This window comes from Diaphorina citri, unplaced genomic scaffold, assembly GCF_000475195.1.
Source record: "Diaphorina citri unplaced genomic scaffold, Diaci psyllid genome assembly version 1.1 scaffold80, whole genome shotgun sequence".
NCBI lineage: Eukaryota > Metazoa > Arthropoda > Insecta > Hemiptera > Psyllidae > Diaphorina > Diaphorina citri.
In genome coordinates this window covers 198605-206259 of record NW_007377517.1, presented here as the reverse complement: position 1 = coordinate 206259, position 7655 = coordinate 198605, and positions in this window count along the sequence as shown.

The window sequence follows — 7655 nt, the reverse complement described above, 5'->3', positions numbered from 1 at the left end:
CTTGAAGCCCCCCAAAAGTTATCAGGCCCCTCTTACACTACAATAAAATTGGATTTCAGAATAATAATCCAAAACACCATTTTTTACTTTCCTTATTCCTATAGGCAAGGAAAGTAAATGTAATCGGTCAAATTTTCGATGGTCAGTTTATGTTGCCAAAACACGTTTTGAGGTCCCTAGAGCCTAAATCCAACAGTCAGCCCATTGCGTCCGCTGGTGTATCTGTGTGTCTGCTTCGTGTCTGCTCTGTAAACAAAATATCTCGATAACGGTAAGAGGCTAAGCGACCTTGAAATCATTGATAGGTGGTAGCTGGTCAAAATTGTGACAAGGATGCGAGGCACGAAACTTTTGGTTAAGATCGCGTGCATTGGGTTGGCGGCATTTTACCGCGCTTTTTTGGCGTTTTCGGTTGTTAACAATATCTCGCGAACGGTATGAGCTAGAGACTTGAAATTTGGTAGTAGTTCACAATGTGACAAGATGCACAGCAAAAACGTTGGTGTAAGATGGGTTCTGCGCTGGCCGCGTATTTTGTCCGTTTGGACGGATTTCGACCGTTTTTTGGCGGTTTTCAGCTATACCGACTAAACGGTTAGAGATATGGTAAAAGTTAGGGTAAAATAATACTCAAATAAGCATCATTCAATAAGATAAGGAAAGTCGTGTGATGTTCACACCAGATTTTTTTACATAAAGCTAAATCAAAATTTTGAAGGTGTAGGTACCTACCTTCAAAATCAAGCCCCCCCATAAATTTAGGCAAGAACCGCCTATGGCGGCCACAGACGTTCGATTATGTTGATTATGACCACACACGTTCTCATGCGGTATATTGTATATCCAGTCGTTATTATACTTAGCTTAGCCGCTAACCGTTCAATCAACTGTAAAACTCACTCAGAAAAAATATTTGATAGTTTTGAAGATTTCAAATTCCAATGAGAAATAGCCAGAAGCACAGCCTAAGATGTTCAAATCATTCAGGTCGCATTGTAATTAGGTAAATCTACTCAATCTAGTAATTCATAAAGAAATAAGAAATCAGTTCAAGTCACTTAACCACTAGTCAAGTTATTGCCAATAAATCAGTTCAAACTATATCCAAAAACTATACCCACTAAGAAAGTTCTCAAGATTCTTCCATTACTTGGAGAGGAGAAACAATTTGAGGAAAGCTTTTTCAGTCTTCTTCAAATGTTCTGGGATTTATTCGTTGACAAAACTAAAAATAAAAGGGTGCGACTAGAAGCTGCTCTGAGAATCGCACAAATTTATGAAAACGATGAAAATATAGTCTTCAACGTCGATTTCTTCGAACAAATCATACCCAAACTTCGTCCTATGACCAATTCTAAAAATAATCTCATTTTGGAAGGTCTGTGTGCTATTTTGAATGTTATTTGCAAAGACTATGAATGGATAAAGAATAGTTGCTATTCATACCGTAAACGAGCCCATGGATGTGTGCAGAAGCAGCCGTCTGATGAGTACATTATGGAATGTGGTGTCCGTCATCCGGACGGCCCTCCCGATAATAAGAAATGTGATCAACATGAGACTAAAGTCAAAGTGAATGGTTGTAAACATTGCCTAGTATTACTCTGGATGATAAACATTTTGAAGCTTCAAATGTTCTGGGATTTATTCGTTGACAAAACTAAGAATAAAAGGGTGCGACTAGAAGCTGCTCTGAGAATCGCACAAATTTATGATGAATCCGAGCTACTCTATCCTCCTGCTAAAAATTAGCCTTGTTCAGCCAATTGAACGAACTACGTAAAGCAAAAAGGAGAAACAAAATAATCCAAGCTCTAATAAAAACAATTGCTCAATGTTACAAATGCGACCTTTAATCCCATACAAGAAACAAAAGCCATGGGCAACCAAGGGAGGAATAATGAAGATCTTCAAGATCAATCGCTGGGTGCGGTAGAAAAAATGTTAATTTCTATCCACATTATCAATTGTTTTTTTTTTTTTCAATATAACACGTACTTTTCTTTTTCATTTACTATATTCGTTATTTCGTTCTTTGAAACTCAACACCCATCTCTACCTGTTCAATTTTTCTGAAACTTTACAATAGGTAAGTATAAGTACTCATGATGGTAATTTGTGGTCAGGACGTTCGTCTATTTTCCAAGAAATGATCAAACCAACCGGACCTGAGTCATCGAGATTATGTGGAAATACAGAGTACCTACTCGCCAAAGTTCGAAGTGGATACTTTGTGGTATTATCCATACATTACAGGTGCCATGCCTACCTCATGGACACAGAAAGCAAAGCAAGGTATGATCCATGATCATTAGTGGATCTCTAGCTTGCTAGCTTTAGTTTGTGTTTTAGTTGATTGTTAGGTCTAGTGGATAATGGAGACCACAGTGTGGTCAATAATATTGCGGTCAAGCCACCGGAGTCAAACAGACTGACCACAACTGAACACTAGGGCGCTTCGAAGATAATGTGACAAGACAAGTCTAAAAAAATCTGGTGAAAAGTTGAAAACTCAAAATGGAAATTTTGATTGATTAAAAAAACCGACTTTGGAAAATTAATTGCCAACGGCCGACGATCAGTGGCGTAGCGTGTATGTATGGCGTGTATGGCGGCCATACAACTCAAAAGTTCACTCTAGTGCCCATAAATTAATATTAATGGCATGTACTGTGATGGGACTTGGTAGATCTGTGCATGAGCGCTACACGCCCTACACTTGAATTTAGACCACGCTACGCCACTGCAGATATTTTGGTAAATTGAGCTGTTTGTTAGCTGCGTGATTGCGAAACTCTTTTGAATTCATGTGTGGAATCACCTCCGCAATAATACTGATAAGTATTGATTTTAGGCGGTTTCCCGCAGGCCCCGATTTTCACACCATCCCTGTCCTAACTACATCCGGAGTTGGTAAAAAAATTAACATAAGAATTTCTGATTACATATTCAAGTAAACAACTACCTCTTGTCGATGATGGGATTCGAACCCGGGACCTTCTGTATGAACCAAGCGCGTTACTACTAGGCCAACCGTGCCCACTTGGGTATCGTTCTATGCCCGAGTTTCGAGGGCATATCATTCCTAGGGAACTCAAAAATGTGGAAAGGAAAGGAATTTGAATTGAGTTAATCATAAATGCTTGTCACAAAAATGTCGTTCCCCGCTTAGTACACAACGTTAAATTGTATGACTTGACCTGGACTCGAACCAACAATCTCCGCTTCAAAGTCGACCGTGGTTAGCCACTACAACTACACCATTGAGCTTGGTGTTCTCGAAAATGTGTTGTACCCAAACTTGATGTAATAATTACCCCAGTATACTTACCTAATCCTAATAGTCGTAATGCCTATGTACATTATCTGCTAGTCTTCCTGTTAGTCACGTGGGTCATTGATCTCTGGTTAGTGGATATGCAGTGACCCTTAGTGCAGTAGATAGAGCATTGAGTAGACATAACATGGATACAGGGTAAGTGTACCATTTATTCGCCCACATAAAAGTACCATTTATTGGCCCACCTGCCAACATTTATTTTTCTAATTTTTGTTTTTATGACTACAATTTTGGAATACCACTGGTTCGATAGCATTCTTTAAGCCCTTTCTTTTGATGAAATTGGATCTTGAAAAAGTTCGTCCAGTTCAGACTTATGTGGCGTAGACCCACAGGTGGGCCAATGAATGTTACGTTTTTTAGATGGGCGAATAAATGGTACACTTACCCTAGTTTAGTAGATAATGCGCTAAGTACAGTATGAAGAGTGTGAGAATTGCTAGCACTCTACATGACCGAAACACAATGGGAAATTAATTCTGAACTTACGGAGCTCTATGAATAAATTGCAAGTAGAAGCCTACCTATAAGTTTTAAGTAGAAGAAGAGGAAGAAGAAGTACAACAAGAACAAGGAGGAGCAGGAGAAGAAGAAGAAGAAGACGTACAAGGAGAAGAAGAACCGTAAAGCGGTAACTTCACAACCGTGACTGTTTGACCCGCTATGAGTAATTGAACAAACGAAGTCCAAGCTTTTCTACCTTGTAAGTGCTAAGTCGTGGGTTTGATTCCCGCCCGGGGCGGATTTTATCCTGCGGATAAGGTTCGTTCTCGGAACGACTAGCTTTATCCTATCCTGTCTTCCTTCTCTCTTCGCTTTCGGGGCGATAAGACGATATAGTAGTCACAGTTCCCGCTATCCAACCTCCTAAGGTAGAAGCACACTGCCCTCACGTCACGTGAGCTCATGGGGACTCAAATATGTGATTCAAGGTTCTCCCTTAATACCCATACATTCCCGAAGTCATAACAGAAAAGTTCCGGGACCAAGAAAGAAGAGCGGGGAGATTTTTTAGCGGGTTAAGCGGCCAGGAATGGTGCCACAGAAGGGCGAATAAAAAAAAAAATCATACATAGGCCTATGTGATTTCGTTTACGATAGCTACACTGCTCTCACGTCACATGAGCTCAAGTGGCGTGAGGATAGCGTGTCTCTACCTTTAGAAAAAGCATGATGCTATCCTACTTAGTCGTCATGGTAACGCATAAACAAAATGATTTGTTTCTCTCCAAGGAGAAACCCTGAGTTTTCTCGAGTGTGTTTCCCAGTTTCCCGTAGTTTCAATTTATTTCAGTTTATTATTACTTTCTATTTATCTCTTGTAAAATTACAGTCATTTTCATTTGACTTATGTTATGGTGTAGGAATATTCTGTGTCCGCTTAAAGTTTGAACATGGTTCAACAAAAATGTGCGAATGTTGAGTGAGTATTCTCTATCTACCTACGTTAGTTTGCTCTGAGCTAAAAATGTGTACCTAATTAGAAAGGACTTTGAATTAGATTCAGCCAAGGGTAAGTTTCAACTTACTGTTTAGCCTCTAACAGCCCTGTTAAGGTTAACCCTATACAGATCCAATGAAACTTAACAAGCCTTCTAAGTGCTGAAAAAATATAGGTGAAATCCGCCCATAAAGGCTTGTCACAAATGTAAATCCTTGAAAATGAACACACTACGCCTAAATTTTAAGACTCCATTTGGACTCGAACCACCAACCTCTCAATTCCCATGTTTCAGATGGATAAAGCCCGGCGGATTTCAGTCCATCGCTGTCGTAGGCCCGGATGTGATCGCCCTTCACTCCTGTTCCTACATTCTCTTCTTCCCTCCAGACGGGCCCCGGATTGATTACGAGGCCAGCACCAAAGCCAACGGCCTCGGTGTTCAATGTTTGGCCGGCTATGTCGCGGCTCCACTGTTTGCATTCGCGGAAAAAGCGGCCACCAAGCCGAGACTCCTGGTGAAATCCTTTCCCGGCTTTGAAACCATTTCGGTCCTCTCTGGTAAGTGACCTATCTTGAGCTGAAATTTCCCCAAAAAAGTCTTGTGGTTAGCCTAGTTTTTTTTTACTTTCTTTTTATGTAATAAATAACAGATTACCGGTAATAATTGGAAGAAAACAGCAGAAGATAGATTTGTTTGGAAAAAACTTAGAAGAAACCTTCATTCAGCAGTGGATAGATAATATATGGTTGACAATGATGAGGATGGTGATGAAATAACAGATTAACAAAAGCATTTTTCCGAAGTTAATACTGACTTCTAAGAAAAACGATTTATTCTTTCTACCCTGACGATGAATGAATAACTTTTCCAAGCAATAAGGAGGTATGCATATTGTAAGCGCTAGGTCGCAGGTTCTTGGAGCAGATTTTATCCGAGTTTTACCTAAATTTTTCACTTCTTGTCCTTACAGATAACAAGCTGGGGGAGTTTATGTTCCTAGAGTTCTCGGAGAACGAATGTATTGTGGCACTGAAAGGGTTACCATCCTATGAGATACAACTGTGGTCATGGCGAACTGGAGAGAAAATGATGTACAAGAAAACAGGTAAACCAGTCTAGAGAAAATTGAGCTTAATGATACAACTGTGGTCATGGCGAACTGGAGAGAAAATGATGTACAAGAAAACAGGTAAACCAGTCTAGAAAAAATTGAGTTTACCTAAAGACAACTCAACATTATTGAAAATTTATTAGCAAAGTTTGGCCCAGCCAGCCTAAGCTGTATTCGATTAGACGACCGATTATGTGACATTTTTTCAGTCATCATACGAAATTTCTCTTTGGGCTAGTTTGAACTGGTAGGGGCCATTGTCCACTAGTCCAAAGAGTAATTTCTTATGATGACTGGAAAAAAGTCACTTGGTGGAATAAAACTAATACCCTCCAAGGTAGTGCAGCTGCCTTTGAGCAATAGGTCGCGGCTTCGAGTCCCGGCCGGAGTGGATTTTATCCTACACAGACAAGGATCGTTCTCTAAATCCTCATTTTCTGCTGTCAGGTCTAACTCTGGATCGGCAAATACTACGAGTGACCGGGTCAAGCGGAGGTCAAATTAGTGTGGCTCAGTTGGCACCCGGCTCAAATTGGGCTCTGGTGTGGGAGTTCACCAAATGCTACAACCAATGTGTCGCTCAGAGAAAGCCCCTGAGGATGAGAGAGGGAGGTGTGGATGGGTTTGTGGATGTGTGCTGGACTGTGGACAACGTGGTGGTGTTACTGGATGAGAAATGCAATGTGTATCGGGTAGGTAACCAATATCTTCTTTTTCTTCGCCTTTACCTGTGTACAGACGGGGTCGGCGTTTTTCGTCCGCTTCTCAATCAGCCCTAGGGTGACTTTGTGGATGTGTGCTGGACTGTGGACAACGTGGTGGTGTTACTGGATGAGAAATGCAATGTGTATCGGGTAGGTGAACAATATCTTCCTTTTCTTCGACTTTACCTGTGTTCAGACGGGGTCGGCGTTTTTCGTCCGCCTCTCAATCAGCCCTAGGGTGACTGCTTTTGGCTGACATTTGGTTTTGGCTACAAATTTTACGAGTCCCCCCTAAAAAAAAAAAAAAAAAAAAAACATTGTACCCTACTTAAAAAATAAATAAAAGCCGTTTCTTTGTGTGTTTCTTTGTGTTATTATATCACAACTTTGGTGATCACTGCAGCATTGTAGGATTTTTCCCAAATATCTCAATAATCCTACATCCAATGTTTACCTACCGTGCTGGCATGGTATTACCATAGCTACTCATTTTCCCCGGAACAGCGAGTCACTTAATCAATAGTTTGCACGGTACAATTTTTTTGATCCCACCAGGAATCGAACCCGGCTCTCCCACGTGCAAGGCGAGCGCAGTGACCACTACTCCATTGTACCCTACTTATGTGAACGTCGGTACTTAATAACCAATAAGTACTACTTATTTCCAGATTGATGATGACCTGCCCGTACGGCTAATAACTCAAACCAAGTCTGTAGAAGGTACCTACAAGCCTCATATGATTGGATTCAAACAAGGCCTTGTCATATTCTGTGCTAATGGGGACATTCAGGTAATGAACCTTTCAGTAGAGACCTTGAAAATAATAATAATAATAATAATCAAATAAAAGAGCCTTCTCTCACAACTTTAGTGAATAGGATATGCATCCTTTGCAATTAATTCCCCTTTTCCACTAATCTTGTTACACTATTGCCGCCACTGGTCGCTAATCGATTAAAGTAGCTACTCAATAGTCCTTACGAGGCTGAGTGCACCCCGAACCCTGGTAATACCGCCACTGGTCGCTACTCGATTAAAGTAGCTACTCAATTCT